We start from the raw sequence: 9,204 nt of genomic DNA, 5'->3' as shown, positions 1-9,204 counted from the left end.
TCCTCTCCCACAGCCTCTGGGGCAGGGCGGCCCAGGCGAACCTGGCTGGACCCAGAGCCCAGTGAGAGAGACCCCAGGGAGGGGCACTCTCCCCGCAACTCCCCCGCCCCATTCTCTAGGAGCCCTTCCCCCGCCACCTGCCAATTTGCAGCTCGCCCTCAGGCACCTTTTACCCAAAGGGCATGTGACTCTCTGGCTGGGGGTTGAGGGCTGCTGGGGTGCATTGCTAAGTGAACAACTGAGGAATTAGACTTTTATTTATTTCCAGCACGGAGCAGCTGCCAAGTTACCTGGGGAGATGGGAAACGTGTGAAAGCTGGTAAACCTTTGAGGATTAGAAATTGGTGGGAGCAGAATAAGAGAAGGGGGTTCACCCCCATGATGTACGTAGGTGAGTCTGACTTAGAGGGTGCCATTCTGGGGAGCTGGGAGGAAGGCAGCCTGCCTGGCTTTCCTTTTGAGCCCCTCTCCATTCCCTTCAGTCAAGACCTCTGGCTCCTCCTTCCAATTCATGCGCTTTTCTCAGGCAGCCATTTCCCACCCAAGATCCCAAGACCTGGATATCTGGAAGATGATTCCTCACTCAGGACCAGGGCCCTCCCTGCAGTTCTTGTCCTTCACAGGCTCAATTCTTGTCCATTCCAAATCACCACTGGGATCCTAGTCCAGGACAGACCTTCAGGCAAGAAAAGAGAAGAGTTGGGAAAGCCGGTTCCAACATTTGTCAGCCACGTTGTACCTGCAAACTATATACCTTGGGTAAATCATCACTCTCTTGAAATGGGCAGTAAACCATCTGCCTTGTCTTCTTACAGGGATTTTCAGAATCGGATAGAGAAATGTTGGTTATAATGTTGAAAATGGAAAAGTGATACTTTCTCATTTTCTCAGTTGTGCAGGCCTGGCCTGTAATTTGATCTTTGGGGCCTTTTTTTGCCTGACTTCAAAATTTCCTTAAAAATTGTTTTTGGTATCAAAATTTCCTCTTCAAAAATACCTGAATCAGGTTATCTACCACTTACGCTTAGAATAATGGCTCATGCGGGCGCGGTGGCTCACGGCCTGTAATCCCGCACTTTAGGGAGGCTGAGGCGGGTGGATAGAGGTCAGGAGATGAAAACCATCCTGCTAAACTTGGTGAAAACCCCGTCTCTACCAAAGAATACAAAAAATTAGCCGGGCCATAGTGGCGACGCCTATAGTCCAGCTACTCGGGAGACTTGAGGCAGGAGAATGGCGTGAACCCGGTGAGGTGGAGCTGCAGTGAGCCTAGATTGCGGGGACACTGCACTCCAGCCTGGGTGACAGAGCAAGACTCCGTCTCAAAAAATAATATAATTAATAATAATAATAATAATAATAATAATAATGTGCTCATGAGTCCATGGGGAAAATGCAAAAAACATTGAGATAAATAGCGTTAAAAAAAAGGAAATTTTAGCCTGGCGCCCGTGGCTTACGCCTGAATCCCAGCCACTTTGGGCGGCCAAGGCAGGCGGATCACGAGGTCAGGAGTTCGAGATCAGCCTGACCAACATGGTGAAACCCCGTCTCTACTAAACATACAAAAATTAGCAGGACATGGTGGCATGCTCCTGTAATCCCAGTTACTAAGGAGGCTGAGGCAGGAGAATTGCCTGAACCTGGGAGGCGGAGGTTGCAGTGAGCCGAGATTGTGCCACTGCACTCCAGCCTGGGTGACAGAGTAAGACTCTGTCTCAAAAAAAAAAAAAATTAGCGGGGTGTGATGATAGGTGCCTGTAGTCCCAGCTACTCAGGAGGCTGAGGCAGGAGAATCGCTTGAACCCGGGAGGCAGAGGTTGCAGTGAGCAGAGATCACGCCCCTGCACTCCAGCCTGGTCAACAGAGCGAGACTCTGTCTCGGAAAAAAAAAGAAATTTGTATTTTGGAATGGAAGGCCTTGTCCTTCATTTTATTTTAAAATGAGAAAAAAAAAATTGGACACCATCCAAGTAAGCTGGAGAAATATGCTAGGGGTCCTTCTCTGGGCACTGTAAATCCCACTGGCCATCTCTACCCTAGAGTGTGAGTGGTGTGTTAGTCTGGCCTCTTACATTCCATTTTCAGTTCCTAAAGGGCAGGGCCACCATCAAATCTATTTCTAGCACTATAGAATATTAGGACTTTTCTTTTTCTTTTTTCTTTTTTCTTTTTTTTTTTTTGGGGAGACAAGGTCTTGCTCTATTATTGCCCAGGCTCACTGCAACCTCCACCTCCCAGGCTCAAGTGATTCTCCTGTGTCAGCCTTCTGAGTAGCTGGGATTACAGGCGCCCACCATCACGCCTAGCTAATTTTTGTATATGTAGTAGAGACAGGGTTTCTCCATGTTGGCCAGGCTGGTCTCAAATTCCTGACCTCAGGTGATCTGCCTGCCTCCGCCTCCGAAAGTGCTGAGATTACAGGCATGAAGCCACCATGCCCAGCCTTAGAATCATTTTTATTTTTTCTTGAGACCAAGTTTCGTTCTGTTGCCCAGGCTACAGTGCAGTGGCACAATCTCTGCTTACTGCAGGTTCTGCCACCTGGGTTCAAGTGATTCTCCTGCCTTAGCCTCCTGAGTAGCTGGGATTACAGGCACATGCCAGACATGAATATTGGAGTCTTAAGTTCCTAGAGGGCAGGACCACCATCAAATACCTATTGCTACCACTATAGAATATTAAGACTTTTTTTTTTTTTTTGAGACAAGGTCTCGCTCTGTCACCCAGGCTGGAGTACAATGGCACAATCTCAGCTCACTATAACCTCTGCCTCCTGAGTTCAAGCGATTCTACGTCAGCCTCCCAAGTAGCTGGAACTACAGGTGTGTGCCACCATGCCCGGCTAATTTTTGTTTTTTTGTTTTGTTTTTTTTTTTTTGAGACGGAGTTTCGCTCTGTCGCCCAGGCTGGAGTGCAGTGGCCGGATCTCAGCTCATGCAAGCTCCGCCTCCCGGGTTTACGCCATTCTCCTGCCTCAGCCTCCCGAGTAGCTGGGACTACAGGCGCCCGCCACCTCGCCCGACTAGTTTTTTGTATTTTTTTTTAGTAGAGACGGGGTTTCACCGTGTTAGCCAGGATGGTCTCGAACTCCTGACCTCGTGATCCCCCCGCCTCAGCCTCCCAAAGTGCTGGGATTACAGGCTTGAGCCACCGCGCCCGGCCAATTTTTGTATTTTTAATAGAGACAGGGTTTCACCATGTTGCCCAGGCTGGTCTGGAACTCGAGCTCAAGAAACGCACCTATTGTGGCCTCCCAAAGTATTGGAATTACAGGCATGAGCCACCGCGCCTGGCCAATTGGAAGGTTTTAACTCTAACAAAGAGAAGAAAAAGAGAGAGAGACAGTCAGCAGGAACTGTATTTCTCCACGTCTAGCTTGCTTGATCTCAATGACCTTTTTTTTTAATAATACAGACCACAGTCACACGAGTGATTTATTTTCAATCTCTCATTTTCAGGAAGAGGAAACTCTTACAAGCAGAATGTATTATATGTAAATGCAAGTTTCACACAGCCAAAAGTGTATCTGGACAACACTCTATAAATAAGCAGTGTTGAAAACACTCTGCAATGTAACTAATGGATAGGCTTGAGTGCCCTGAGCCTTCCTTGGGTTGTTTGGGTTACAGCTAAACTAGCCTCCGCCTACGCCCTTTTACAAAGCAAAGATTCCTTTTACAATGCAAACAACCATTCCCTAACTTTTCTGTCTTAAAGATCAAAAGTCTGCACAATTTATTTTCTGAAAGTAAGAAAGACATACAAAAAAAATTCACGGTTGGGTGTGGTGGTTCACGCCTGTAATCCCAACACTTTGGGAGGCCAAGGTGGGCAGATCACCTGAGTCAGGAGTTTGAGACCAGCCTGCCCAGCAAGGTGAAACCCCGTCTCTCCTAAAAATACAAAAATTATCCAGGTATAGTGACACGCACCTGTAGTCCCAGCTACTTGGGAGGCTGACGCAGGAGAATCGCTTGAACTCAGGAGGCAGAGGTTGCAGTGAGCCGAGATTGCGCCATTGCACTCCAGCCTGGGGGACAGAGTGAGACTCCATCTCAAAAAGAAAAAAAAAAAAATCACATTCATTCAATCTAGCAAATATGCCTTGTCCATTTCACTACCCCTAACATCACTGCTGCTACCACCACCACCACCATCACCACTCCAGAGACTCGCAACCCCTTCTAGTCCCAGGGTTGGAATAGGCTCTGGCCAACTCCATTTCCACTGACACCACCACCACCACCTTGGGAATGGGCTCAACTCCGAGGGTATACAAAATCCCTTCCCCATCCCCTTAGATCCATTATTCATTCATCCCATAAATATTTATTTATTTATGAGATGGAGTCTCGCCCTGTCTCTCTCGCTACTGTGTGTTAGGCACTCTTCTAGTAATAGGTGCTAAGGATACAGTAATTGAACTCAGCAAAGTTCCTTGTCTCATTAAGCTTACCTTCTAGTGGGAGGAAACAAGAAATAAATGAATAGATGAGGCTGGGTGTGGCAGCTCACACCTGTAATCCCAGCACTTTGGGAGGCTGAAGCACAAGGATCACTTGAGCCCAAGAGTTTGAGACCAACCTGGGCAACATGGTGAGACCCCATCTCTACAAATAAAATTATTTAAAAACCTGAAAAAATGATGAGCCAGGTGCCTATAATCCCAGTGCTTTGGAAGGCTGAGGCAGGAGGATTGCTTGAGCTCAGGAGTTTGAGACCAGCCTGGTCAACATAGTGAGACCTCATCTCAACTAAAAATTTTTAAAATTAGCCAAGCGTGGTGCTGTGCACTTGTGGTTCCAGCTTACTCAGGAGGCTGAGGCAGGAGGATCACTTGAGCCCAGGAGGGCAAGGTTGCAGTGAGCCATGATTGCACCACTGCACTCCAGCCCGGGTGACAGACTGAGAGACACTGTCTCAAAAAAAAAAAAAAAAGAATATGCTGGGCGTGGTGGCTTATGCCTGTAATCCCAGCACTCTGGGAGGCTGAGGCGGGTGGATCACAAGGTCAGGAGTTCGAGACCAGCTTGGCCAACATGGTAAAACCCCATCTCTACTAAAAATACGAAAATTAGCCTGGTATGTGTAATCCCAGCTACTCAGCAGGCTGAGGCAGGATAATTGCTTGAACCCGGGAGGCGGAGGTTGCAGTGAGCTGAGATCCCGCCACTGCACTCCAGCCTGGGTGACAGAGCAAGACTCCATCTCGAAAGAAAAAAAAAAAAAGAATAGATGAGAAGATAGTCGATTACAAGTGCTATGATGACAATTAGAACCCAGGATGGATAGGAAGTGGCTGGGGGAGAAACCTAGGTACGGCTGTCAAGAAAGGTCCCTATAAGGAAGTGCTATGTACATGCAGACCTGAATGACAAGGAGTCAACCATGCAAAGAATCTGGGTAAAGAGCATTCCAGTCAGAGGGAACAGCTAATGCAAAAGCCCTAAGGCAATAGCAAGCTCACTGTACTCAAGAAACAGAAAGAAAGTCAGTGAGGCTGAAACCCATATGTTGAAGGAAGAAAGTATAAGATGAGGTCAGAAAGGGAGGCATGCCCTAGCTAGTGGAGAAGCTCTTAGACCAGGGAGAGGAGTTTGGATTTCATTCAAAGTGTAATGAGAAGGTGTTAAGCTCCAAAGTGGCACGATCTGATTTATGGTTTTAAAGGATCATGGTAGCTGCTGAGTGGAGAATAAATTGTGGGATCAAGGGATGCAAGGTAAACCACTTAGAAAGCTATTATAGTGGTCCAGGTGGAAACAGTGGCTTGGACAAGGATGGTGATAGAGGGCGGGGCTGTTGAGAAGTGGAAGGACTCAGGAAATGTTTTGGAGTTGGAGTACCCTAATGACCTGCCTTGGCTCTCTCTGCATGGTTTATGCATATCAAATAATTATCAACAATCGGCAATTATTTATTGAGTTCCTACCACATCCCAGGCACTGTGCTACGCACTGGAAGCTACAGCCCAGAGAAGGCCCACTCCACCTCCTTCTGCCCTACTGCCATAGGAGCTCTAGTTTGAGGAAGCTACTGCCCATCCCAACCCCACCCCATTTGCAGGGCCAGAGGCACACCTGTTACCCCACCCTACCCACCCCTGCACTCTATTCCAATGCCGATCTGGAATTGATGGGGTGGGGGCAGTGTTTACAGTTGGAGAATTGATGCCATAAAAAGAAGAGTTCAAAGTCCTCTTGAAGGTCTCAGAGCAAAGACCGGGAGAGCCCAAAGCTTCCGGAGTGGAAAGGGAGTACAGCTAGGGCCATGAGGATGAGACAACTCTTGCCCACACTACTGCTAGTCCTTCTCTGGGTTCCCAGAGCCCAGACTTTCTCAGTCTTCACTATCCCATTCTGCCGGCACCTATTCCCTCGACCCCACCTTAGTAAATGTCTGGGTCTTGTATGCCCTCTGGTGGCACAATCATGGCACTGCAGCCCATAGTTCCCAACTTTTCACTACTCAATCTACAGTGTTCTCTGGCTCACAGCTCCTAGGGGCAGTATGGAAATTCTGGAAATCAGGGAAGGGCTGGAACACTGGTCTCTGGGTGTTGGAAGGATGAGCTAACTCTCCATCTAGTTTTATACGCAATGCCAGATTCATCTTTTATGAGTTGAATTAAGCATATTTGAGCACCTGCTGTGAGCTGATCCCAGTTACCAACATGTGCTTAGCTGACCCAAGCTACGACTGGCCACTCCCACCAAAATCTTAGAGTCTGGAGCTGGGGGCGTGTGAAGAAGCAAGAGCAGTTTAGAATTCATTCTGCTGTCAGCAGCAGTGTCAGAAGCCCGAACCTCACCCTCCTAGCATTCCTGCTGCCTAATTTCCCTTTGTTCCTGCCTGTTTTCTACACCTGATTCTCTGGCCTTTCTATCAGTTCTGTGAGCAAGTCATTCACTATCCTTCCAACAAATGTAATTTCTGCTCACATTAGTTGGAGTCTGTTTCTGTTTTGATAACCAAGATGACTGGTACGTTGGACAATTCATCAAGCCTCTCTGGACCTTAGTTTCCCCCTTAGTAAAAAAGGGAGAATAGCAAAGACTTCCATGTGCAAGGCCATTTTTATTAAACAAGTGTATTAGTTCTCTATTGCTGCATAACAAATTACCACACATTTAGCAGCTTAAAGCAACACATGTTTACTGTTTCATAGTTTCCGCCTATCAGGAGACTGAGCATAGCTCAGTGGGGTCCTCTACTTCAAGGTCTCACAAAGCTACAAGCAAGGTGTTAGCTGAGGCTTTAGTCTCATCTATGGCTGGAATAAGGAAGGATCCAATTCCAAGCTCATGTGGTCATTGATAGGATTCAGTTCCATACGGGCTAGGCTGCTGGACTGAGGCCTCAGGGCACCTTTCCCCTTAGGCCTCTGCCACGTGGCATGTCTTCATCCAAGCTAGCAAGAAGAGAGCCCTCTAGCAAACAGAAGTCATGGTCTCTTACAGCCTCATTATGGAAGTACCATCCATCACTTTCTGATGGATCAGAAGCAAGTCTCTAGGCCAGCCCACAGTCAAGGGAGGAAATTACTGAAGGACATGAATACCAAGAGGTGGGGATCATTTGTGGCCATCTCAGATTTGCCTGCCACAATGTGGTAGCTGTTAGTCATCTTTCAAGGACTCCTCAAAATGCCACTTCCTTCTTGAGGGCTTTTTAAGTTCTTCCCCTACCCAAACCCATCAAAGTTAACCCCTCTTACAGATAATGAAACTTGAAAATGCACTGGATATTAGATGGATTTGTATTCAATTGTGTTAGGGAAGGGTAATTGTTATTTTGACACTAAGAAATTCCCCTAATTTTAACATTTATTTATTTATTTAAATTGACAAATAAAAATTATATATATACACATAAATTATGTACATGTTTTGAAATATGTATACATTGTGAAATGGCTAAATCAAGCTAATTATGCATCACTTCACATGCTTATCTTTTTTTTTTTGGTGGTGAGAATACCTAAAGTCTACTCTCTCAGCAATTTCAAGTATAAGATGCATTGCTATTAACTCTAGTCACCACGTTGTGCAATAGATCTCTTGAACTTATTCCTCTCATCTAACAGAGATTTTGTATCCTTTAGCCAACTTCATTTCGGCCCAATCCTCCCACTCCCCAGCCTCTGGTAACCGCCATTCTACTTTTTCTACGAGTTCACCTTTCTAAGATTCCACATATAAATGAGACCACGGCCAGGTGCAATAGCTCACGCTTGTAATCCCAGCACTTTGGGAGGCTGAGGTGGGTGGACCATGAGGTCAGGAGTTCAAGATCAGCCTGGCCAACATAGTGAAACCCTGTCTCTACTAAAAATACAAAAATTAGCCAGGTGTGGTGGCATGCACCTGTGGTACCAGCTACTTGGGAAGCTGAGGCAGGAGAATCGTTTGAACCCAGGAGGTGGAGGTTGCAGTGAGCCGAGACCACACCATTGCACTCCAGCCTGGGTGACAGAGAGAGACTCTGTCAAAAAAAAAAAAAAAAAAATCACATGGCATTTGTCTTTCTGTGCCAGGCTCATTTCACTTAGCATAATACCCTCCAGGTTCATCCATGTTGCCATAAATTGCAAAATTTCATTCTCTTTTTTTATGGCTGAATAGTATTACATAATGTATATACTGTATATGCATTTTCTTTATCCATTTATCTGTTGATGGACACTTAGGGTGATTCCATATCTTGGCTATTGTGTGTGTGTGTGTGTGTGTGTGTGTGTTTGTGTGTGTGTGTGTGTGTGTGTTGTTGTTGTTGTTGTTGTTGTTTTTCTGAGACGGAGTCTCACTCTGTCACCCAGGCTGGAGTACAGTGGTGTGATCTTGGCTCACTGCAACCTCTGCTTCCTGGGTTCAAGCAATTCTCCTGCCTCAGCCTCCTGAGTAGCTAGGCGCTCACCACCACACCCGGCTAATTTCTGTATTTTTAGTAGAGACAAGGTTTCACCATATTGGCCAAGCTGGTCTTGGACTCCTGGCTTTGTGGTCTGCCTGCTTTGGCCTCCCAAAGTGCTGGGATTACAGGTATGAGTCACCATACCTGGCCTTTTTTTTTTTCTTTTTTTTTTTTTAAATAAAGACAGATCTTCCTTTGTTGCCCAGGCTGGAGGGCAGTGGCTATTCAGAGGCATGATCATAGTGCCCTGCAGCTTCCAACTCCTGGACTCAAGCAATCCTCCTGCCT

Source organism: Rhinopithecus bieti, unplaced genomic scaffold, assembly GCF_001698545.2.
Source record: "Rhinopithecus bieti isolate Rb0 unplaced genomic scaffold, ASM169854v2 scaffold_24390, whole genome shotgun sequence".
Classification (NCBI taxonomy): domain Eukaryota; kingdom Metazoa; phylum Chordata; class Mammalia; order Primates; family Cercopithecidae; genus Rhinopithecus; species Rhinopithecus bieti.
This window is presented reverse-complemented; position numbering follows the sequence as displayed.